Genomic DNA, 27,500 nt, shown 5'->3' with positions numbered 1-27,500 from the left:
GTTTCCATGTTTACCAGGATTAAGATCTGGCTTTCGAAGTCTGTTTTTTTTTTTTCAGAAACTCTTCTGGGTTCATGCCTCCTCTTGTGTTCATTTTGAGCTAATGCTGGACATGCAATTACGATGCGCTTGATGATCTCGATACTTTGTTCACATTTGCAGCCCGTAAGTGGCGTTGATATTTAGCCCTCTATTTCATTCTGTACAGGATGTGCACGTAGTGCTTAGTCTTATACTGCCATCAACCTGCCTCCAGTCTCCTCAAGTTCTTCCTTAATTTCACTTTGCCAACTGCCATCTCCGGCTACAACACGAGTCTGCCACTGGTACCAGCCATGCATTTGCTTGTCTTCCCAATTTCTTTTTTCTTTGGCTTGTGATCCTATCCTTATGCCTACCAGGTTCTTCATCAACTGTATTACTGTGTTTAGGGTACTGTCTAAGTGTTCTTTTCTCGATGACGATACAGTCCTCCAAGCTTTGCATTTTCCTTCCTACTTTTCTTCTTGCTATGTAGAACCTTGCCACACTTGCTCTTGGACACAGTGATTTATTGATGGTCATGAGTTTATCTCACAGTAATACTTCAAAATAGTTGTTCACACGTCATTTTGTATTGCGCGATATTATTTTGGGATGGGGAGGGGAGGGGAGGGGAGGGGAAGAGGTGCAAAGCTATTCCCGGCCAGGTCAGGGCATAGCCCAATAGGTTAAGGTTACATTAACTTAGTTTGTATCGCAGTTAAAATTCTCTGATCTGCCTTTAACCTGAAAGCAGAGCGTGCAACTCTTCTTACTACTGGCTCATATAATGACTGCCTTCACAAGGTTTCCATAATTAAGTACAGACTGCGCTACCGCCTTAATAATCATGGAAAAGTACTCCCTCATGATATTTACTCTATATCCTTGATGATTCTCTCATCTGAGAACTGAATTCCAAATTTCTAGTTCGAACTCCATTTTCATATCTCCATTTGTAATCCGGATTGTACAAGCAAAGGAAACCAGGCTCTTCAATGTCTTCATTCCCTGCAACATTCTTAGTTGCTCCTCTGTTCTTGAGCTGCACAGCTCCGAACTCGTGGATGCTGTTGGTAATTTCCACATGAATGGACGGTTTGTGATAGGTTGGAAGTTACTAACTGCACTGCCCTCTTCTCGGTCTTTTTGTACCAGTGACCTTCTGCTTGTTGTTGTCCAATCTTACATTCCAAGAATGGACTTGAAGTTCTTCAGCCAATATCCCACCCATCCCTCCACGCCGTCCGATCCTAGTGCTTTTTTATCTGTTATTATTATTATTATTATTATTATTATTATTATTATTATTATTATTATTATTATTATTATTATTATATACACAACATGAGGTCACTTATATGGAAGACTAAAATATCATTAACAAGACAGCCATAAAAAAGAAACCCCCAATATTGCTCTAATAATGAGGGAACATTCTAAAACATCCCAAGCGTGTAAATACTAACAATGCGTGAAAGACAACTAACAAAACCAACTGACAGGTACATGGTCACTTAAAACACCCCAGAATTTAAAATCCTGTCGAGTCAGTTCCGTTCACTCACTTTCACACTGCCATGACACTAATCATGACTCGTGCCTGGGCCTATGGACGAATAATCGAGAGGATTGCCCACAAGGGTTGAATTACAGAAACTTTGCACAAATTTCCTGCAAATCTTAGCGGTCCGGGGCGAGCAGCAGCAGCTGGCTACATGAAAAGACAGAAAGCCAGTGTCATTAATACTTTTACTACGCTGCTGATCTTCTCACATGGTCCGTAATGATATGAAAATATCTATTCGAGGAACTCTTTGTCTCCTGCAATAATAATAATAATAATAATAATAATAATAATAATAATAATAATAATAATAATAATAATAATAAATTTAATTACGAATTCAATATCATGCACTCGCCGAATTCCATTTAAATAAAAATCCACAATCCACAGTCTTCTGCTATATACTTGAAACATTGACATTTTGCATCCATAAAGTTGTATGTCTCTTGTACGGTACAGTTCTTCATTTGTTAATGGAATGAAAATGGCCAGCTTCACACGAAGCTTTTTTCCCCTTAAGTCTTTATTCCGTTCTATCTCTTGCCCTCCTTTCCTACTTTTTCTCTACACATTTTACCCGTTTGCATTTCATTTTTTACTTAACCCCTTTCATCACTTTGATACGTTTCCTCACTCAATCACTTACGAATCTTTATCCTTCTTTCCTTCCTCGCCCTTATTTTCATCCTACAACGTCTTTTCCTATATTTGGGCACTGTCTTTTGTACCTGTGCACTATTCTTCAGCGCTGCAACTTTTTTTTTCTTTTGCTATTTAACCTACATTAGTCTATGTGTTTCCTTACTAACTGAAGTCTTTTTCTAAGTTCTTTCTTTCTTCTATGGCCCTGAGTTCTGAGTTTTCATTCCTACCCTGTCTTCTCTCTTTTTCGACCTAAATATATATATATATATATATATATATATATATATATATATATATATATATATATATATATATATATATATATATTCGTTGCCTGATATATGTATATATATATATATATATATATATATATATATATATATATATATATATATGTGTGTGTGTGTGTGTATGTATGTATGTATGTATGTATGTATGTATGTATATATATATATATATATACACATATATATGTATACATGTATGTTAGTATGTATATATGTATGTATGTATATATATATTATATATATACACATACATATATGTGTGTATGTATGTTAGTATGTATATATGTATTTTATATATATACATGTGTGTGTGTTTTGTGTCTTCTTTCTTAAATTCATTCTATGCCCTCATTCTTTACTTTTCTCGTTTATTACGGCAACGTTATTCATCCGTGTTTCTGTATCCCTCGACTTTTATGAAATGTCCTTATTCGTAGTCTAAGAATCTTTTCTCTTATTTCTTCATTCCTTCCTATTTTACTCCTCCTATTCACGCGTATATTTCCTAATCGTTATTCGTTTTATTTTGACACATTTTTTCAATGTGTTCACTTTTACGTAGCCTACGTACACCTTTTCTTTCTTTGTTCTAACATCTAACCCATTGAATTTCTCTCTCTCTCTCTCTCTCTCTCATTCCATCTTTCCTTTTCATCGGCACAAGCCATAAGTGTTTCAGAATTCTTTTTTTTCTTTTTTTCTACTTCCTTATCGTGTCACCTTATTCGTAGCCTAAATATAACATTACCTACTTCTCTCCTTCCTTCACTCCCGTCTCATTACTTTTCTTTTCCCTACGTTACTCTTCTTATCTTCATTCCCTTCTTTGGAACCTACATTATGCGTTATTTATTATGTCCTTTTATTTGCCGCCTAAATATACAGCAGCTTATTTACTTTCTCTACTCATCATCATTCACTCGGTATCTTTACTCCATGTCTCTCTTCTCTTCTTCCCGACTCTTCTCACCCTTTTTCCTATTTCCTCATTCCTCATTAATCTCCTTATTCCACGTCTTTCTCCTCACCATCCCTCTTTTTTTCGTCAGTATTCCTCATTATAGTTCCCTCTCTTTAATGAACCCATATCATTCCTTCTTATATCCCCTTATCCTCTCGCCTAATTACATCAATCTTAGCTGCATTCCCTTATTCTTCGCCTAATTATCTCTCCTCTTCTCTCTTCCTCCTTTCATCCGCGCCCAAGCCCAGAGCTTCCTTCCCTTTTCTATCCCACAGGAGAGGCGTCGCAGATGGAAAGAGGGAGGGGGAAGGGGGGGGGGGAAACGCGCACATTCCTTCACCACGTGTTGAGGAAAAGGCGCCCCAGCTGGGGTATTGGGGGGATACCCCTCCGGTACCCCCTCCAATGCCCGTCCCCGCCCGCTAGGCAATCGTGGGAATGCGCAGCATGTGCTAAGAGGTCTTCCCTTGGCTCTATAAATATAATTGCACGTCTTTTCACTCTCGAAGGGATTCGTTTGATATTGACTTCGGATTACTTTGTCGATATAATTTTTCGATAAAAATATTCAGGACACGTCATTTCAACAACAATGATAAGAAATGATCATTCAATTTCTTTTCTTCTCTCTCTCTCTCTCTCTCTCTCTCTCTCTCTCTCTCTCTCTCTCTCTCTCTCTCTCTCTCTCACAGCGAGGTCTGGCATGATATATGAAATGTCTGAAATAAGTTTTTCGCGTAAGAATTCATATCAAAACTTGAATTTCTGCGACTATCAAAACTACTTTGTCGGTATTATCAAAAGAAAAACCTTTACATCAACAGGTAACTCTACTCTGGTTATTCACAAACTAATCAAAAGGCGCCACATGACAAGAAAACCAAACGAAGTTAAGCATTTTCTAGATTCAGTTCACTACATGTCATAAATTTTGGCTGGTGGCATTTCAAAATGAATGAAAATTTAATGATAAACATCTTCTCAAAATAAAATAAGTTGTGTTGATTTTGCTCTTCAATGGAAATCAGGGGCAAATATGTTGAGGATAAAAATTAAAAAAGAAATAAAAAGAACAACGCGACCTCTTCGTCCAAGGCATAAAACAAAATATTATACATTCAAACACACACACACACAGTATATACACATATAATTTACTTATATATAAAATATATATACATATATTTATATTTTTATTACGTATATATATACTTTATATGTGTATGTATATATATATATATATATATATTTTATATATATATATATATATATATATATATATATATATATATATATATATATATATATAATCTGAAATACTGCAAAAAGATTCTATAAAATTGCTTGCTTTATTAATATTACAAACTATAACTCACTGCTGCTAATATTACAAAAATATACTATCGTTACTGGCATCATAACTACCGTCATCATACAACTATTACCATGAGACTGCCACTATTGCTATCATAATTTTATTCTCGATAATTTTTTAGTCTAACAGTCATTTAATGTGTAGTATAAAATATGGGCGCTTATTCAAGTAGACCAGCATGATTTTATACATAACTATGTATTAAGTATTTATATAATATCAATTGCATTAGTGTAAATATATAAATAATATATACAGTATAAACGGTATATATATATATATATATATATATATATATATATATACATATATATTAATATATATATATATATTTATATATATATATATATACATATATATATATATATATACATACATACATACATACACACAAACACACACACACATATATATATATATATAGCCTGTATACATATACATGTGTGTATGTATGCATTACTGTACTAATATATGTACAACTCAAACGCATACATCATATACATAAGTATTTTCATAGTAAATACCAAGATTCATCCCCCTCAAATAATAAGAAAACTAATAAACAGAAGGCGCACGAAACGCCCGAGATCACGAAGCCCCTAAACTCTTAATGAGCCAGATTTACCGCCACCAAAGGAGGGCAGACAAACATAAGGAACCAACGACAGGAGGATCTTAGGGAAGAGGAAGAAAGGAAGAGAAATATGAGTCAAGGAAGAAAACAGGGGGTTAAAGAAGGGAAGAATTACTCACAGGGAGAAGACTGCGAGATTGCCCGGGGAGTGGGTATGACTAACACAGGGTGTAGGGTAGGACGATGTTGTTCCTGTTGAGGGGAGGGGGAGGGGGAAAGAGGTTTAGCTGGGGCTACTTATAAGGGGGGGGGTTAGGGGTTATGGACGAAAACACCTTGCAGCCAGGAATCTCGGGAACGCCGTGGGAACGCCCATGGAATGGGTGGCACCCTTACACACACACTCTCTCTCCCTATTCTAGCCCAACAATAACACACCACCTGCCACCCACCCATCAAAAGGGGGAGGATAGGGCGGAGGACGGAAGGGGAATCTGGGCATTTCCTTATGTGTTTACGGGAAATAAATAAGAGGAAAAGAAGGCATCAGTGTGTGGGAGGATTTCCACTGGCTCTTTTATTCCCCCACACGTTCAAGAGTGCTGTTTAGAAGTGCTTGCATTTGAAAATGCTTTTGAAATATATTAATTATCTCTAAAATTGAAAAAAACGATAGAGAAGAACATTCAAAACTTCGTGCGCTGATTTAAGGTGCATGTAAGGCAGGAAAAATTTTATTCGGAAATAAAACATATTAATGTACAGTACACTTGGTACTAAAATTACATACACTCAAGACATAGATAATATGCACCCCCTGTTTCATGGTAATACTTTAAAATGTGTATTTAGAACAAATATGTGGGAGAGTAATTTTCACAAAATATATTTAATAAAATTATAAAGTTTCAAATCCATGTGTCCCAGACCTAGATCTTTATTAAAAATACATCTTTGTTAAATATATAGTTACAATATATATATATATATATATATATATATATATATATTATTATTAAAGATATAAGAAACACTGGTTCAGTGCTTTTACCTCTTCTGACATTTATAAGTTAACTTTTATTCTCACATTTACGTTTTGTTGAACGATATGCCTTTATTTATTTATTTTCCTGTGTACTACAGTAAACCTAAGAAATTTTTAAGCAAAAAAACTACGGATTTGTTTTCCTGTGTACTACTGTAAACCTAAGAAACCTTTAAGCAAAAAAAAAACTACGTATTTATTTTCTTATGTACTGCTGTAAACCTAAGAAACTTTTAAGCAAAAAAAAAAAACTCTTCATATGCATTTTCCTATGTACTGTAGTACTGTAAACCTAAGAAACTTTTCAGCAAAAAAAAAAAAAAAAATTCTACATATGCATTTTCCTATGTACTGTACTACTGTAAACCTAAGAAACTATTAAGCAAAAATAAAACTCTACGTATGTATTTTCCTATGTACTACTGTAAACCTAGGAAACTTTTAAGCAAAAAAACTCTACGTATGTATTTTCCTATGTACTACTGTAAACCTAAGAAACTTTTAAGAAAAAAAACTCTATGTATGTATTTGCCTATGTACTACTGTAAAACTAAGAAACTTTTGAGCAAAAAAAAAAAATTCGACGTATGTACTTTCCCATGTAATACTGTAAACCTAAGAAACTTTTAAGCAAAAAAAAAATTATGTATTTATTTTCCCATGTATTACTGTAAACCTATGAAACTTTTAAGCAAAAAAGAAAACTCTACGTATGTATTTTCCTATGTACTGCTGTAAACCTAAGAAACTTTTAGGCAAGAAAACTCTTTATGTATTTAATTTCCTATGTATTACTGTAAACTTAAGAAACTTTTAAGAAAAAAAAAACTCTACGTATGTATTTTCCTATGTACTACTCTAAACCTAAGAAACTTTTAATAAAAAAAACTCAGCATATTTATTTTCCTATGTATTACTGTAAAACTAAGGAACTTTTAAGCAAAAAACTACGTATTTATTTTCCTGTGTAGTACCGTAAAATTAAGGAACGTTTAAGCAAAAAAAAAAAACCTCTACGTATGTATTTTGCTATGTACTACTGTAAACATGAGAAACTTTTAAGCCAAAAGAAAAACCTCTACGTATGTATTTTCCTATGTAGTATTGTAAACCTAAGAAAATTTTAAGCAAAAAAAAACTCTATGTATTTAATTTCCTGTGTAGTACTGTAAACCTAAGGAACGTTTAAGCAAAAATTAAAAAAAAACTCTACGTATGTATTTTGCTATGTACTACTGTAAACCTGAGAAACTTTTAAGCAAAAAAAAACTCTACGTATGCATTTTCCTATGTACTATTGTAAACCTAAGAAAATTTTAAGCAAAAAAAAAACTCTATGTATTTAATTTCCTATGTATTACTATAAACCTAAGAAACTTTTAAGCAAAAAAAAAAAAAACTCTACGTATGTACTTTCCTATGTACTACTGTAAACCCAAGAAACTTTTAAGAAAAAAAACTCTATGTATTTAATTTCCTACGTATTACTGTAAACCTAAGAAACTTTTAAGCAAAAAAACTCTAGATAAGTATTTTCCTATGAACTACTCTAAACCTAAGAAACTTTTAAGCAAAAAAAACTACATATTTATTTTCCTATGTATTGCTGTAAACCTAAGAAACTTATAAGCAAAAAAAACTCTACGTGATTATTTTCCTATATGTATTACTGTAAACCTAAGAAACTTTTAAGCCAAAAAAAACTCTACGTAATTCACACCGCATTTTTAATCTTCAAGAAAATAAATTATCTTATTACTTTGCAATTTGGTTCCCAGACAACGCAGGAAGCCTAATCCGGTTAAAAACTATATCATTGTGATTATCACTTCACGATGGTATCTTATGTTTACATTATGAACTCATAACTTAAAAGTTCAACGCACATACGAATACAAAGCTATCATCCTTATTTTACAGTACTTCTATTTCCTGTTTTTTCGCTGATGCAAATTTATGCATTCTAATTGAACAAGTACCTGGCAACTTTGGCAAGATCCATGTGAACGTGTACTCATGTTGAATTAAAATGGAGTGTTAATTTTCTATATATACATATATATATATATATATATATATATATATATATATATATATATATATATATATATATATATATTATGTATATATATTCTAGTAGTAGTATAGTAGTATAGTAGTAGTGGTAGTAGTATATATATATATAGCAGTATAGCAGCAGCAGCAGCAGCAGCAGCATAGCATTCTAGTAGTAGTAGTAGTAGTAGTAGTAGTAGTAGTAGTAGTAGTAGTAGTAGTAGTAGTAGTAGTAGTAATAATAATAATAATAATAATAATAATAAGCATATAATTGAAAATGTGACGAAACTTTAGTATGCCATAACCGTTTTATTATTATTATTATTATTATTATTATTATTATTATTATTATTATTATTACAGCAGCAGCAGTAGGAGTAGTAGTAGTAGTAGCTGCTGTTGTTCTCATGCATATAAGGTATGTTTCATACCTCTAACTTATAGCAAAACTAACGAAAAATGCAAATAGTCTGATTAATTACTTGCCTACAATTAGCCAATGTGCTAGCTCCGTATTTTATCATCTTGAGACCTGAATTACGAAGAATCTTTTTTTCTCTTATCTGAGCCTATACCAGTTTGAAAAGTTTCTTTCTGTCACTTTATATATATATATATATATATATATATATATATATATATATATATATATATATATATATATATATATATATATATATGGGGTTCCATTTAACGCCTATTTGTCCATCTATCTTTATTAATTTTCAATTTACATCCGAATAAATAATAATAATAATAATAATAAAGATCAATGCTCAATATAATTGCCTCAGTAAATTTAAATCTACAACATGTGATATTTGTGTACATAACAACAGTCCCACACACGCTAATATTTTTCATTGCAAGAACGTTGCAAATTCCGGATAGTTTTACGAGAGAGAGAGTGAGAGAGAGAGAGAGAGAGAGAGTAAAATAGTTGTAAGATTTTTACTAGAAAAATAAGCATTTGTATGGAAATGTTAAAACCTCAGAGCTGCCAAGCGAAAAAACTAATATATGCGCTGGAGAGAGAGAGAGAGAGAGATTCTAGAAAGTAAAACAGTTGTGTGATTTTTACTAGAAAAATAAGCATTTGTATGGAAATGGTAAAACCTCAGAGCTGCCAAGCGAAAAGAATAATACATGAGAGAGAGAGAGAGAGAGAGAGAGAGAGAGAGAGAGAGAGAGAGAGAGATACCTGAAAATTACCTGTACAAAGGTTCCACTCTGCCGGGCGATGGATTACCTCGCCGAAAGCCTTCCCTCCCTACCTCCCCTATGGATGGGGGAGGGGGGATGGGAGATAGGTTCATTATTTAAACTTGTCATTGAAAGTCAGGATGCCAGAGCCCTGACGTCGGAATTGGGTTTGATTTGATGTGCCAGATCGCGTTTGAATGGCGTCCGGCGTTAAGACCGCCGAACTGACCGGTAGCGTCACATCGTGGTTCATCGAGACCGAGATTCATGAATTGCCTAATTTCGCTCTGTATTTGTATTCTGGTTGAGTTGTAATGCTTTATGTGGGCTGGGGGCGAGGAAGGGGGCGGGGGCGCATTCCGAATGTTAGATTGTGCGTGTTACCACGCCCAGTATCAACAGTTTAATAATTTTCACTTCAAGAACGTTTGAAGTTTAGATAGTTTCACCTATAAAAGAGAGAGAGAGAGAGAGAGAGAGAGAGAGAGAGAGAGAGAGAGAGAGAGAGAGAGAGAGCTATTAAATGTTTAATAGTCTAGACTATTAAACCCCAGATAATAATAATAATAATAATAATAATAATAATAATAATAATAATAATAATAATAATAATAATACATGAGAATAAATACATTTATCAGCTGAGAGCGAGGCATTTAACTCAACCTAGCGCCAATCACGAACCTTCACAGTAAAACATCCATTAAAATATGCAAATCTACGATTAATGACTCACTGAGTAAATTACCCTTATTTTAAGGAACTTGGCAGTAATTCTGGAATTACGCTTTCTTTGATTCTGAGAAAGTCTGCCTCACGGCCTTTGATGACTGCACTGAACGCCACTTTGTTTTTGGGTTTCAAGCGCAGTACTGTATGGAATGTCAATTAAATTCTCTCCTCCCACCCGCCTTTCTTTGTGAAACTCATATCGTAATGCAAGGCGTTGTTTATAAGATGAAGACATAAGGTAACATTCTACGCTTGGCACTGAACAACATTATTGATATCCTTCTTGAAAAATTCTTCCAGTTCTGACATCCACTTGGGAAATTTTATTTCATTTAAAGACGACTCTTTTCGACCTCTGGTTTCCCCATATGGTTTTCACCTACATCAATTTATTACGAGAGAGAGAGAGAGAGAGAGAGAGAGAGAGAGAGAGAGAGAGAGAGAGAGAGAGAGAGAGAGAGATTCTCCAACGCATTTGCGTCTTGCTTTAAATCGTACACGCAAATTCCATCTATCACATAAGGTATTGAAAACTACAAATGATTGATTATGACTGATTATGAAATTTAGGTCTTGAAGACCAAGCATAAATGCTAAGTCTTCTGTGAGCAGCTTCTCCGAATCTCAACGGGAATTGTCCGAAAAAAAAGCATCTATTTCCTAAAACGAAAAGTGGAAATTTAATTTGGAAATTTTATTATTTTGAGTCACAGACTTCTTTTAAACGCATTACAACTACTACTATCATGACTAAAACTCTTGAGTAACCTACAGTAAATGTGAGAGTTGCTGACATAAATCTAATAAATAAATAGCCATACACATTAACACAGCTTTCGGCATACTTTAATTTTTTACCGTTTTAATACTGATAACTGGACTGCAGGAAATATCCTGACTCAGGTGAATTAGAACAAAACGTGATATGCTGTATACTATTAGAACAAAACGTGATATATATACTATTAGAACAAAACGTGATATACATACTAACATAATATTTAAAAACAACAATATCAGTGATTCTTGCATCCCCATTTCTTCATTTTTTCTGCTTACAATTATTTGCTTTTACTGGTAAGATAAGATTGAGAGGTGGTGCTAACCGCTTTCCCGGCCGTATCGTGACGGAGGTAGAACCTTGGAACTTTCGTTCATACAGCGTTGGTTCTAGAGCTAAATTCGAAGAACTGTTTTGTAAGATGTCATGTTAATCAAGGACAGAGTACAGGTAAGCATAAACAAGTAAAAAATGCCCCGAAGTTTCTTCGGCGCAATCGAATTCTCTGTACAGCGTATAAACAAGGCCACCGAAAATAGATCTATCTTTCGGTGGTTTCGGTATAATGCCGTATGAGCCGCGGTCCATGAAACTTCCAGCCACGGCCCGGTGGTGGCATGTCCTATATCGTTGCCAGTCAAGATTGTGGCTACTTTAACCTTAAATCAAATAAAAACTACTGACGCTACAGGGCCGCAATTTGATATGTTTGATGATTGGAGGGTGGATGATCAACATACCAATTTGCAGCCCTCTGGCCTCAGCAGTTTTTAAGATCTGAGGGCGGACAGAAAAATTGAGGACGGACAGACAAAGCCGGCACAATAGTTTGTATAAAACTACTGTATAAATAGTTTTATTTATACAAATAAAACTATTTGTATAAAACCACAGCAGTTTGTAAAATTATAAGTTTGCATTCGGAAACCATTAAAACGAGAATACAAAATAAATCGCATTTTAACAAATTTACGGCAGCAGCGACCGCCATTCTTAACACAAATGCCGGAAATAACGGCCTTTATAGGCTACCTAATACTGCCTTTCTTATCGTTACTATTTTTGCAGTTGTTATTGTTAACATATTAATGGGTTAATTTAGCTATCTCATTTTTTCGACAGTCTAATTCAGTGGTTCTCAATCTTACCCTAACTGATGTAGTCATTACAACGGCACCCCTTCTTCACCATCCCACCGTACCGCATCAATTAACTTCTTATTTAATGAATACAATTATTATCCATACTCAAACCAAAATCAGCATACCGTAAATGCAGAAATATAATGTATAAACAAAGCATATTAGAAGAATTACATAAACATAATTACAGTAGGCACACTGATACTAATTATATGAAGACTTCTGCAAACTTAATTTTTTTACAAACGTTCACTGAGACGATCTAGCCAAGACAAAATTCATATAACAATCTTGCGGCACCCCTTGGCATTGTCTGTGGCACCCCAGGGTGCCACGGCTACCAGTTTGAGCCTAACTGAATTACCAGGCCGAGTGAACACAAAAATTGACATTCTTCCTCAGTAAATGTCTTCAAAGAAATTGAAAATTGCTGCTTAAATCATTACTTCTTAGCCTCATATATGTTATGTTCTATCTATTTATTTGTATTTATCAATATCTTTTTTTATTTTTCTAATCTTTTACTCCTTCCTCCACAATTAGAGGATTACGTTTCTGCCTGTGCCTGATAATCAGTTGGTATTTTCACCAGTTCCATAATCATAGTATTAATAATATAGTAATAATAATAATAATGCTAAGAGATTCACAATTTCGTGAAAAACAATCTGTGTAGTAAAAATTCACAATTATATAGTACTATGTAAAAATAAACAGACTTTCGAACAGTTGAAGGTGCTCACTATGCTAAAATAATAATAATAATAATAATAATAATAATAATAATAATAATAATAATAATAATAATTTTCTCGTCTACATCCTTCAAAAATTAATTTTGTTATTGTATCTGTTATTCACACAAAATCAGTGGTGATTTGGTCACTACAATTGTAAATATCGGTATTAAATAAATGCATTGTGCTTTGACGAATCAACAGCTATTATTTATCTAAATGCAGAAGTGATTTAATGTAATTTCATTAGTGCTGTACGTAAATGAAGTAATTTTACGTGATTACTGTAATTTAAGTAACTGCAGTTGGATTTTACAATAGGTATAACTTTATTTGGTGCGGATGCATGTTTGTTTTTCATTGGCAAAATCGCACATTATTATTATTCCGTAATAAACAATGTACAGTATATCTACGTTTTCCGTGTGTAACAATAATAAACATAGGAAGACGAACTCCACGTTTAGACCTGCCGTTGTCCAACCCGGGGTCAGCCTCTCTCACTAATGGCCGCTTTATAAATATGCCGAATGAAGGTACCTTGTCCAAGCATCGACTTGGTACGTTATGTCCACAAAGTCTGGACATAAAATCTTGACCTTATCTTACATTACCATCATGGTAATGTAATATAGGGTATAGTTTCAATAATAAAATAGAACGATCTGAATGCATACAAAGACTCTTTTGAGTAATTTTCATCTCAAATTTGTACAAGTCCTCTCTCTCTCTCTCTCTCTCTCTCTCTCTCTCTCTCTCTCTCTCTCTCTCTCTCTCTCTCTCTCTTTCTCCATCTGAGCATTTTACCTGTTTAAGGCTTTATTTAGAACAACATGAAACCATGTCCTTACCCATGACTACTCCATTAGGGAGTAGTGCCGTCAGTTTGGCTCACGAGATGCACTGTAGGCATTACTAAAGGGATTTTGCAACGTCCCTCCGGCCACTAGCTGCGCCCATTTCTTACCCTTTTACTTTACCTCATTTACACCTTTCTTTCTCCAATCTTGTCGTCCGACCTAATTGTTATTTCTGAGTGCAACTGAGGGGTTTCCTCAGTTCAACTTGTACTTCATCTCCTTTATTTCCTGGATCTCTTTATTCAGCTGTCCAACCACTCTAACTCCCTCTCTTCACAGTCTGAAGCGCTGAATGTGCGAAAGTACCTCAGCGCTACTGGTTGTGTTACTGATTTACGTGCAGGTATAACAGGGTACTTAAGAATGTAATAATATTCTTACATCTTTATCTATTTATCTATGAATTTGTCAATTTATTTATTTTTTTCTCTACTGAATGATCTCTTCTTTCTGTATTTCCTGTTTCTGTTTATTTATTAATTTGTCAATTTATTTTTTTTTTCTAATAAATGATCTCTCCTTTCTGTATTTCCTGTTACGTGTTTTAAATATTCTCTGAAAGCTTGTTCATATGAATAGGGTTCATCTTCTGAATAATAATAATAATAATAATAATAATAATAATAATAATAATGCAAATCTTCTTCACAATCCCGTGAATATGTTTATAAAATACAAATTCCACATTTATGTAAATTACTGTATTTACAAAATAAAATAAATTCAGGAGCTTTCAGAGCCTGCTCAGCTCCTTCTTCAGCTAGAAGAAGGAGCTGAGCAGGCCTCAAGCTCCTGGAATTTATTTTATTTGTAATACAGTAATTTACATAAATGTGAATTTGTATTTTAATAATAATAATAATAATAATAATAATAATAATAATAATAATAATAATAATAATAATAATAATAATAATAATAATAATAATAATAATAATTACGTGTATATTAAAAGTTAGTATCTCATCATGTTGAATGTTTTCCACGGCATCTTTTCAAGTGAGTGATCTCGTCATATATCTGTCGCAATATTTGATCATGTCACATCAAAGCATTCTAAACTCGCTGGAGACCGGTTAGACATGTTTCGGTTTTACATCGTTTTCCCCTCTATAAGAATAACAGTTTTTTTTCCTATGTATAGCGAGACCCGAATACAGTATTCTTTTTTTTTATCTATAGTGCGAATTCTCAGACGTCTCTCTTTCTTTCTATAGTTGCGTTCTAAGAAAGAGATGCGCCTCGCCCCTCCAACGGCTGCCCATCCATGCATAAACATATGTTTGCATTCTCATGCATGGGATGCAAGAAGAAGAACAAGGGGAGGAACTGGGCTTTCAAAGCATTTTCTTTTCTCTTTCTCCATAAGAGAATGAATGCGCTTTTCCAACATATACATTTTTTTGTACGTATCTCTCTCTCTCTCTCTCTCTCTCTCTCTCTCTCTCTCTCTCTCTCTCTCTCTTTCGGTTGTGTCCTTTTCGGAAACGGAATAATAATAATAATAATACGGTCATGATTTACCCACCTCGACGATGGAGGGGAGTTCATTATGTATGGGGAACTGCCGAAAGCTGCGACTCTTTTGTTTGGCCCGTAACCTCAACACTGGATAGGGGCCAACTCTATATCTGTATATATGTGTATCTCTTTCCTTTTTTCGGGTGAAGGGGAGGAGGGGGGTGAAAGGAGGCGGTGGCATCGGCACCTTTTTTGAGTCAGGCATTATATTATTATTATTATTATCATTATTATTATTATTATTACTGACCGCGGTCGGTCTCTCGCAAGGCAAGAGCCTTCCGAAAACGTCTGTTTAAAACCCTGCATGGCGCTGAGTCAACATTTTTTATTCGCAGTATTCCGGTTCGAATATTGGTTGGATCATATAATAGCCCATGCCCTCCTCCTGTGCCCACACGCCCATTCGAGGAGGATGAGAGGAGGGCGGCCGAAGGGGTGAAGGGAAGGAAGAGGAGGGAGAGGTACAGGTCCTCCTGTCTCTCTTTCTCTCTCTCTCTCTCTCTCTGGCTCTTCTTTCTTTCTCAAGTCTCGCTTTCTCTTGTCCATCTAGAAATGCAGAGCTTTTGGCCGAGGTCGTCGGGGTGGGTGGCGGTGAGCGGGGGAGCCGTGCCCCTCCCTCTCTATTCTCCGATGTGGGTTTCACACTCATCGGCTACTTTTTTCTTTCTCTTTTTTCTCTCCTCCCAATAGCAAAACCGCCGTCATGAACAGATTGTGGTTTTGACATTGATTGTCCATTTTTAACGGAAGCACAATCAGACGCCAATGGTCCGATATCCAGGAATGAAAAGGTGAGAGAGAGAGAGAGATAGAGGGTATGAGAGGGAGGTCCCGCTGTCATGTGCATGGTATATCTTTTAACCCATTTTTGACCAGGGGATGTATGATTGAAGGGCAGCCATCCGTCCCTATACACACACACACACACACACATACACACTTAATATCCCGCAAGTTAATCAAACTTGTTCATTGGCGGTCTTCTCACAGCCCAACCTCCGCCTTTTCTCTCTTCTTCCTTTCGGTCTTCTTTCTTCCCCCGTCCACGGTGGTTTCTTGGAGGGGCCACATAGCTGCCAATTCCGCTCCATTCCGAAGTTCCTGTCAGACCGTGCGGACGGACGATGATGATGATGATGATGATGATCAAGAGAATAGTAGCAAATGATGATAATTATTTCCCAGTGTGACACGAAAACAATAACAGTGATCTGGTCACTCTTATCATAATAGCATGAGATGAGAGTAGCAGAGTTTCATCTTAAGAGAACAGACCTTGATGTGTTTAAGTCAAAGGCCTAACGATTGCAATGTGACGGGATGGCACGGGAGAAATTCCGAAGAGCTTTAATACCCAGAAAGAACAAGAGTGTGTCATAGATGAAATGACTTGCGCGTTAGGTGTAGAGGATCAACGTGATATTGATGAGCTTTCTGTATTTTTCTATAGAGGTGTTTTTCCCTTGCTTCGAGATCAAAATGTAAAGTGAGAATATATTGCTGTCTTGCTTTTATTTAAACCTACCCCTATTAGGTAAAAATAGCCTGTCTGTGTATGAGAAAAAAATAACAGAATCAGGATAGAACAGAACAGTTGTAAAAGAGAAGGGAAGATAACAGAATTAATTACATAAGAAGGCAAAATGCATGGAAGACTTGTCTATTTAAGCCTGGAAAACAAAAATGCATTTAGTTAAGCTCTGCCTATTCCTGCGACAGATAAAAAGACAAACATAGAAATGCCACAAATGTCAAACACTGCTTATCTACAACGTGAAAAAGGAAGAATGAAAGATTCCTCATGGTCAATTTTAGTCAAACTATGCTATTATCAAACAAATCAACTGCCCACAGAAACTACCGACACACCCAAAAAAGTTCGCAACAAAATCATTTTTGCTAAATCAGTTTCTAAAGCGCTCATTCCCTAATATTACAGAACCAGTCTCTTGAGAGGATCAATCTTGACTGCTAGAAAATAATCTTATCTTTAAAAGAATTGCTCTCAAAACTGTCCCAAGAGATCCAATGTACAATAACGCCTATTCAGATGGTGCTATCAACCTTACGTGACCTCCAGAACAACGAAAACTAACTCTCGCAAAATTTTCAATACAATCATTTTCGACTTCTCCGAAAATTCAGCCTTTACGACTAATTACGTTACAAACAAGTAAAACATACGCCGAAGTTTCTTAGGCGCAATCGAGTTTTCTGTACGGCGTATAATACTGTATGAAACTCTCAGCCGCGGCCCATAAAACTTTCACCCACGGCCCGGTGGTGGCCTGTGTTGCTGGCACCTATAGCGGTGCCAGACGCACGACCATGGCTAACTTTAACCTTAAATAAAATAAAAACTACTGAGGCTATAGAGGGCTGCAATTTGATATGTTTGATGATTGGGGGGTGGATGACCATGATACCAATTTACAGCCCTATAGCCTCAGTAGATTTTAAAATCTGAGGGCGGACGGACAGACAAATAGCCATCTCAATAGTTTTCTTTTACAGAAAACTAAAACTGGCGTCTTGTGAGAATCTGTAACAGAACACGGCGCTTAAAACTATCTTATTATGACAAAGAAGAGAAAGATGAAAAAAAAAAAAAAATAAAATCTCAGTCTGTGAACAAAACTAACTAGAATTACAGGAGCGACTGCAGACGGGGGGTTACAAGCGCGTTGTTTTCTAAAAATTGCCAAAAAAACTTAATATATCTTAACCTAACCTAACCTATAGCATTATGACTTGGTCGGGATTGGTCTCTGGCCCCGTTTATATAAATAATTTCGGCCATTCCAAAGATAGTTTTACATCCTCCTGTCAACAGTCAACCCGAATTACTTTCTTTTACCACATCATTGTCAAGTTACTTTTTTCATGCTCACGAGTCTAAAGGGAACAAAAATCTCACGGTATCCATATACTGCCCACTGTGAATGATAAAAGTAAGCTCAGCAGTTTCCATAATGCTGATGTATTGTGTCTTAAATATATGTGTCCCTAGATGTTCATCACACAAAAATTTAATTATACTTCAAACACTCTACTCATTCTTCCCGAAGATATGATACTTTCGAGTATATGCAAAATTCGCTGTCATTTTTTCCTATGTATATTGCCCAGCGTCCGTCACTGTACGCTAAACACCCTGTAAAATTTTCTTTAACCATATCTTGAGGCATTTGACATTGTGTAATGACTTTTTCTACAAACAAAATGTCTCAATTTTTGCTACAGAAAACAGTTCTGAACATTTTTCCTTAAAAAAAAAAAAAAAGTCAAATCACAATCCCAACCCAAAAAAAAAAAAGTTTGCACCTATTTTTTATTATTATTATTATTATTATTATTATTATTATTATTATTATTATTATTATTAAAGTAGTTTAATCAGACCACTGAGTGACTTTCAGCTCTCATAGGGCTGGCTAAAAGGATTAGATTAAAATACCAGGTCTAGGCCTGAGGCCAAGCACTAGGACCCAATAGGTCATTCGGTACGATGATGAACGAATTAAAATTAAATTAAAAACTGCACATATCCTAATTAATGTGACAGTTCCTTCTACTTGCTCTGAAACAGTTTCCCCGAACATAAAGATGAATTACATCATTACTTAAGTATGCAATGTGTCAAGACTTTTACTCAAGTGTACAATGTGTCAAGACTTTTACTCAAGTAAACAATGTGTCAAGACTTTTACTTAAGTAAACAATGTGCTAAGACTTATCTTAATATGAAGAATTTGCATAACTATCCAGAAAAGCAGCGAATTATTTCGTAAAACCTATCAATCAACAACGTACCGTAAAAATCAGAATAAATCACCTCCTTAACAATAAGAATTCATTATTCACTTCAGGAAAAACACAAATTTACATAACTACCTTCCAAACAAACAAGTTACATACACACATACATCATTACCGCCTCACGAATACATGATGAAGTAAAAGTACGTATTCTTCCAAAAACTGAGTTTTCCGCTAAATTTAATGTGCATCATGATCAGAGGCTAAAATAAACAGCAGAAATATACAGTACATATTCAACAGATATACAGGATTTATCAAATACACACAAATTAAACATGCAATAAATAGACACTAAATGATCTTACTTAATATCTTCTTACCTTCACGAAACGCTAAATATTCTGTTTGAAGCGCCACCTGGAAGAAAAATGAATAGATTTATCAATAAACAATGAAAAAAGGAAAGGGCTGCAATATGAAACAGATTAAATAACTACACTCAAAAGGGACAAGGAATTCAAAACCATTTCATAAACACATAAAACCGGCATCACTAAAACCTTCGCCATCTTTAATCATCATAGAAGAAATTAATTATCGCTGAGCTACAAATCTTAATGAGATTGATTGATTGAAATTTATCAGGCGTCATAACAGCAAGGTCACTGGCGCCGAAAAATAATTATTATCAACATCATGAAAAGTGTTGATAAAAAAAAAAAGTATGAACAAAAACGAGGTCTAGCCCCTGCAACAAAAATTTCGCAGTGACCAAAATTTAAGCTGTCTGGTGTCGACACCAATCTAAAGGCCGCCACTAACGCTCATGCATACCTGCGCAGTTATGCCTGCACAGTCGGCCTGTGCAAGCATAGCTGAACCCACTAACGTTCAGTTACACCTGCGCAGTTATGCCTGTGCAAGTATAACTGAACCCACTAACGTTCAGTTACACCTGGGCAGTTATGCCTGTGCAGGCATAACTGAACACACTAAGGTTCAGTTACACCTGCGCAGTTATGCCTGTGCAGGCAAAACTGAACGTTAGTGGGTTCAGTTTTGCCTGCACAGGCCGACTGTGCAAGCGCAACTGCGCAAGTATAACTGAACGTTAGTGGCGGCCTTTAATGAGAAATAATTCAAATATTTAATACGAAAAGGACTCACTAGCAAAGATAACAAAGACAAAGTTTCAGTCACACAGTACCACTAAGGTAGTTACGGTACCAGTTTTATTTATCAAATAAAAAAGTTGAGAATGTTGGAATAAATCTCTCACGAAGACTAATAATATCGCTGACGTCACTCCCCTATAAAGAATAAATGATTCAATGCGTATGAATAAACCCATCGATGGAAGAAAGAAGGAAACGATAAATAAACAAATAAATAATCCTCTGCAGAATACACCACTTCATAACTTAATTGCTACGAAAGATACGCAGCTCGATAAAAAGACATAAATCATTCGCTTGAAAGAGAAAGCAGTCGCATCCTCGATGCAAGAAATAAATCCTTCAGCGACCAGAAAGGATCCAGCCACAATAAAGAATAAATAAAGAGTAAGGAATTCTTCGGAAAAGAGAGAGCGAGAGCGAGAGAGAGAGAGAGAGCTCTCGACGAAGCCGAATAAATCACTTGCTTCAAAGGCTAACTCTCACTGACAGAAGAGGGAGCATCATTATAAGGGGTTCTACCAGACATGTAGAATGATGACGATCTTCGAATGATAATAAATCACTTCCGGGGAAAATCCAACTTTCTTTGAAATATCCGACACCATTCATGAAAAATAAACAAATCTCACATTTCGGAAATTTCTCTCTCTCTCTCTCTCTCTCTCTCTCTCTCTCTCTCTCTCTCTCTCTCTCTCTCTCTCTCTCTCTCTCTCTCGTGAGGAATCATTTGCTGATAAAAAATAAATAAATAAATCCCAAAACGAGGAGGAGTAAATCACAACGTAGAAAAAAATCAACCACAAAATAACACTTAGTAAATTAAATGGACATTTATAATTATAAAAAAAAAACTCAGGATCTCAAACTTTTATGTGAAAATTTCTCATAACTTATTTTTATTTCTTTAATATTTCTAATGACAACGCTGCAATTGCTACATATACATCTCTCTCTCTCTCTCTCTCTCTCTCTCTCTCTCTCTCTCTCTCTCTCTCTCTCTCTCTATATATATATATATATATATATATATATATATATATATATATATATATATATATATATATATATTATATATATATATATATAATACTTCAATACAAGCATACCTTGCAGACCAGATGGCAATGGTTTGGAAGGTATGAAAGATTGTGTGTGTGAAAGAAGTAACCATGATAGAGATAGGTGGGGTTGTGGAAGGATCAGTGAAGTGAATTGGGGAAGGGTTACGGTCAAACTTCAGTCGGCAATTCAGTTTCAATGGGTAACTCATCATCATCTATAAACCAGCAACAGCACTTAATTGAAGGCGTGTCCAACCTGGCAATTGCAATAGCAACTTTGCAAAAGCAATATCAACCTTTACTCATGAAACCATTTCTGTGGCAGACGTGCTTTTGTATAGAAGAGATCCGACGAGATCACATGCTGAAAGAAGGTGTAATCAAGAACCTATTGAAAGGCGAACAACTCCACTACAGTCGGACTGAAGCCGTTGACAGGTATCATACGCGTATTCCGGACGCTGAAATGACCTTGGTCTCAAGTACAGAAGACTTATGGACGGGAAGAATAGCAGGGAAAACAGAAACTCCTCGGACAACAATCCATTACTTGAGTGTTACGTGACGTCATACGTTATATAATGCATGATCTCAACTGATGAATAGGATAATATGAAAATTTCGAAAAGCTCACACACCACTTCATCTTCTGAACACTGACTGAATTGACCGATGGAATGCTTTCATGGCAACACTTGGTGTCGCAAACTCGAGGGTTACTACGGAAAACGCAAAGTTCCTCAGCTGCCATCTACAAGAATCCCTTATCAATGATCCAGGAAAAAGTTTACCAAAAGTTCTTCCCGTAATGTCCAAGAGAAAACGTGTTGTCAGCATACACCATTACATCGTGCAGTTTGCCTCCGGACACATAACAAGTCAATATTTATTATAAATATGTATGAATAAGTAAGTATACATAGAGCATACAAGAGCAAACTGTTGAAGATGTCAGCAATTCCGCATTTACTTTAATTACTTTTCGTCTGACCAAATATTAATTATCGTAAAAATATTTCAAATTGTTGACGATCAGTATTTACTGTAAACTCGATAACCCTACCTATTCCTTAAGCATAACCGAGATACAACCGTGACAGCTTAATTTGTTCTTTAAGATGTCATCTCTAAAATATTTTTTTAATATATAATTCTGAGATTCAGACGGCATTCGGAAAACAATGCTGACTTGAACCTACTTCTTACGTCCAAATCTAATGTTTTCACCAGTGCTCTAAATGCAACATAGGCTTTTAAACTATTATCCAAATATACTTTGGTGTTTTTTCATCAGTTCCACTAGAGCAATATAAACTTCTAAATCTAATTTTACATACGAATTGAATACTGCATAAGTGCAATCCTGATATTTAATCCTCTTAAATAAATTCTAACGCTTTTACTTATCCCTTACAAATAACACCGTCATTTAATTTATAAAGATAATTCACGTTTGTATAGCAGTTTTTTGCATTAACCTTTGACATATAAATCTATTCTTCAAAGACAATCTCAGCTTTTCGTCAGCTCTTTAAATGTTATTTTGTCATCAGAATGTATTATTAGAATGCAAATCCGAGATTTTAAATTAAATTTTGGCATGTAAATCCTCTCTTTGAGTAGAAAGCTGATACTTTCTCATGTTATTTAAAAGTACATCAACCGTGGTATTTAACAGTATATTTTAAATTTACACATATTTTTACCTGTTCCTTAGTTTTCAGTACAATCTTATTTTTTACCTATTCGTCAAAGGCCCATTTAAACCCTGTTTTTAAATACTATTTGAATGACTGCATTTTTTAAAAGGCCTCTTGGCATTTGATATACAAATTCTTTCATATTTTTCTTATGTTCTGACTGTACTTTAAACGAAATAGGAGTCTCCGAGCCTACGCTCTGAACATAATTCTAAAGCGTTCGATCTATCTAATCGCTTTTCTATTACATATAACTATAATATGGAACATGAAACTCCAGCTAACTATTTAAATACATACTTGAAGTTTCGGACTTCAATTCAAGTATACTTTTTAGTAAAAACATATTAAAAAGTGCCTAATTATTAATGACACTTATCTGACTTTTCATTGAAATCTATAGTCTAAGATGACAAAATCTGATCTTCACTTAAATTCTCAAATGTTGGGATATTCGATGAATTATTTTTCTTTGCTGAGCATTTAATACAATTCTATAAAAAAAATTATGCATTGCATATAATCCTCAATGGAATATTAACAATGATTTCTTTCACAGTTGTCGAGTGTCAGCATTTTTTAATCCAAGCCCGAGGTTACGAACACTCCATGACATTTACCTTAAAACTGACTCCCTCCTAACATTAAAGAAAAGGTCACTAACAACACTTCACTAACATTTTCTTGGAACAGTAAAAGAGCTAAAATGAAGGAAGAGATCACCCGATATATGAAACTAAGGGAGAAAGGAAAAACGTTATATTTCGAATTGTATTTCCATCCTTTTACGTTCTTTCGTTCTCCAATTGTTTCTTTTAAATTGCTATTCCCTCCATGTGTATATGTAAATACACACACACACACACACACACACACACACACACACACATATATATATATATATATATATATATATATATATATATATATATATATATATATATATATATATATATATACTCCTATATATATTTTAACCTGTTTTGGATCTGAGTTTTCTCTTGATCTGATCCTGGTGATGAGGTTGATCAATGCTGGCCCATACACGCACATACACACACACGCACACACACATACATAACAGTATATGGGCCACCAATGATCAACCTCACCTCTTAAGCAAGAGAACTTAAATCCAAGACAGGGGATGGGGAGGGGAGGGTGTTTAAAGGCTCTGCATAGTTTCTCGAAAAATGGATTGAACATTAACTGATGGCGGCAGTGAATTATATACCTGGCACTTAGTCAACTGCTGTGTGTGGGAGCTAGGATGGATAAGGCCTGGGATTATCAATCTCATCCCTAAAGATATACGGAAAACAGGAAGGTTAAAACTCTGGAGTACTTCCCTCTGAGCGGAAGACACACGCGCACACACACACGCACACACACACATACACACACATACACACATATATATATATATATATATATATATGTGCGTGTGTGTGTGCTTTATTTTCTTTCAGTGAATATTGCCATCAATCAAAAGAATTCTATCGTTTCTCGAACAATTTATAATCTGATTGAAGATTTGTTGTTATTCCAAGGAAATTTTGAATGACTTGAAGAGGCTTTTCAGAGAATATTACCGTATTTTAATGTAAGGTTTTACTTTGTACGCCCAAGAAAAATGGGTTTTAGTGCAAGTAAATTTCGACTAGTTTTAAAGAATTTTTTTCCAAATGAATATTTTCTCGTCGCAAGGGATTTTTGTTCCAAAAGCATTTTGTCCTTGTGGAAGAAAATTTTAAGTTTCAAAAGAAAAAAGCATTGAACAATTCATGGATACTTTTTTCTATCAAACACATTAACCGACTCATATTGCCAATTTTGGTTCCTCTTGTTGGGTGTGCCTTGCAACTGACAAAAGTTGATTTAAGAGTTCGATTTCATTTGTGATATTTCATGATATGATTTAGTCTTTATTTTTCTCTTTCATTTATATATATAATATACAATACATACAAACATATATGTAAATATAAATAAATATATAAAAATATATATATATATATATATATATATATATATATATATATATATATATATATATATATATTTAATTTTCTTCAATCAAGACAAAATGCTTTTGAAGTAAAATCTCTTGCGATGAGAAAATATTCAGTTGGAAAAAAATACTTTAAAGATAAGCATGTGGTAGGGCATGTTTATATTAAGAAGTTATGGATGTGTTGAACAGGTCACGCTTTCTGTTTTGGGCGACATATTTGTGTTTTATGAATTATAGAAATTTTTACGTGAATATAAATACAAGACAATGAGAAAAAAAAACTGCGTCACGTTTTCGTTAAAAGCATTCCTTGCATTAGAACCATTTTTCTTTTAAGTAAAAACTAAAACATTCAATTAAAATGCAGAAATATTCTTTTGAGAGTCCTTTGAAACAGGTAAAAACAAAAAAACAAAAAATAGGATGGAATTCCCTCTCCTTCCATAAAGAGGTAGATGAAGTGCTGGATTAAAAAAAAAAAAAGATTAAGAACTAAAAATTGGCAAGGAATGAACAGAAACCTGATGATATCACAGCCGATTTCATTATCACCCCCCTCTCTCTCTCTCTCTCTCTCTCTCTCTCTCTCTCTCTCTCTCTCTCTCTCTCTCTCTCTCTCTCTCTCTCTCTCTCGGGGGAAACCTCAATTTTCAAAACTTTCATGTCGTGATTGGGCAAAATCACCCATTTTACTCCCCAAAAATGAAAGCACACTTCCGTCTTAAATTACATTTCGGACGCCCCTAGATCAAAATGTATCCATTTAAACATTGGCGAATAATAATCTGTATTTCGAAATGTAACAAATAATTCCAAGATAAACATCTCAATGAATGAATAAATGAGGCGTTCAAAAGAACAAATCATCCTTAAAATATATATATATATATATATATATATATATATATATATATATATATATATATATATATATATATATATATATATATATATCATCTCTTCCCATGAACTTGCAGTCTTTTTTAATGAAAGCACGCAGGATACTACAGTCTTTTTCATGCAAGCATGCAGGATATATAGAACTTAACCTGCAGTCTTTTCCATGCAAGCATGCGGGATATATAGAACTTAACCTGCAGTCTTTGCAATGCAAGCATCGGGATATATAGAAATTAATCTGCAGTCTTTGCCATGCAAGCATCCGGGATATATAGAAATTTACCTGCAGGTCTTGCCATGCAAGCATGCGGGATATATCGAGCTTAACCCGCAGTCTTTTCCGTGCAAGCATGCAGGATATATAGAAATTAACCTGCAGTCTTTTCCATGCAAGCATGCAGAATATACAGAAATTGACCTACAGTCTTTTCTAAGTAAGCATGCACGATATATAGAACTTAACCTGCAGTCTTTTCCATGCAACCATGCACGATATGTAGAACTTGACCTGAAGTCTTTCAATGCAAGCATGCACGATATATAGAAATTAACCTGCAGTCTTTTACGTGCAAGCAAGCACGATGTATCGAGCTTAACCTGCAGTCTTTTCCATGCAAGCATGCAGGGTATATAGAACTTAAACTGCAGTCTTTTCCATGCAAGCATGCACGATGTGTAGAACTTAACCTGAAGTCTTTCCATGCAAGCATGCAGGATATATAGAACTTAACCTGCAGTCTTTTCCATGCAAACATGCAGGATATATAGAAGTTAACCTGCAGTCTTTTCCATGCAAACATGCAGGATATATAGAAGTTAACCTGCAGTCTTTTCCATGGAAATATGCATGATATATAGAACTTAACCTGCAGTCTTTTCTGTGTAAGCATTAGGATACTTAGAACTACAGGAAACCTCATCTCTTCGTTGCGTAATAAGTTGGCCATAAAATCATTCGTTTTAGGTCATGTGAGAGAGAGAGAGAGAGAGAGAGAGAGAGAGAGAGAGAGAGAGAGAGAGAGAGAGAGAGAGAATCCCATCCAGCAAGGGAAAGCTTGCTCAAAATTTCCTATTTCGGTTTCAAGGTTTTCAATAGAAACAGACAGCATAAAGTAATAAAGAAATCTAAAGGTTAAAAGGTCAAGGTCAATGTGCTGTTAAAATTACAAACAGATTGCTTTTAACGAATATGTGACGCAGTTTTTTTGTAATTTCTCATTGTGTTTTATTTATATTCACGTAAAAATTTCTATAATTCACAAAATACAAATATGATGCCCAAAACAGAAAAGGCGACCTGTTTAACACATGAATGACCTCTTAATGTAAACATGCTCTACCACATGCTTATCTTTAAAAATAAACAA

At 34.8% G+C, this 27,500-nt stretch overlaps 1 protein-coding gene across 8 annotated transcripts in view; it reads right to left on the bottom strand.

Annotated features, from left to right (window-relative positions):
• Nucleotides 1–27,500, bottom strand: part of LOC136832238 (recombining binding protein suppressor of hairless-like) — a 385,818-nt gene that overhangs the window by 187,782 nt on the left and 170,536 nt on the right. For all 8 annotated transcript variants that reach the window (XM_067093094.1, XM_067093098.1, XM_067093100.1 and 5 more), the window contains one exon: nt 19,661–19,697. The gene's annotated coding sequence lies outside the window, so the exon portion shown is untranslated. The remainder of the gene's footprint in view (nt 1–19,660; nt 19,698–27,500) is intronic.

This window comes from Macrobrachium rosenbergii, chromosome 49 (genome assembly GCF_040412425.1).
Source record: "Macrobrachium rosenbergii isolate ZJJX-2024 chromosome 49, ASM4041242v1, whole genome shotgun sequence".
Taxonomy (NCBI): domain Eukaryota; kingdom Metazoa; phylum Arthropoda; class Malacostraca; order Decapoda; family Palaemonidae; genus Macrobrachium; species Macrobrachium rosenbergii.
Note: the sequence above shows the minus strand (reverse complement) of the source record. Positions and strands in the feature narration are given on the sequence as shown.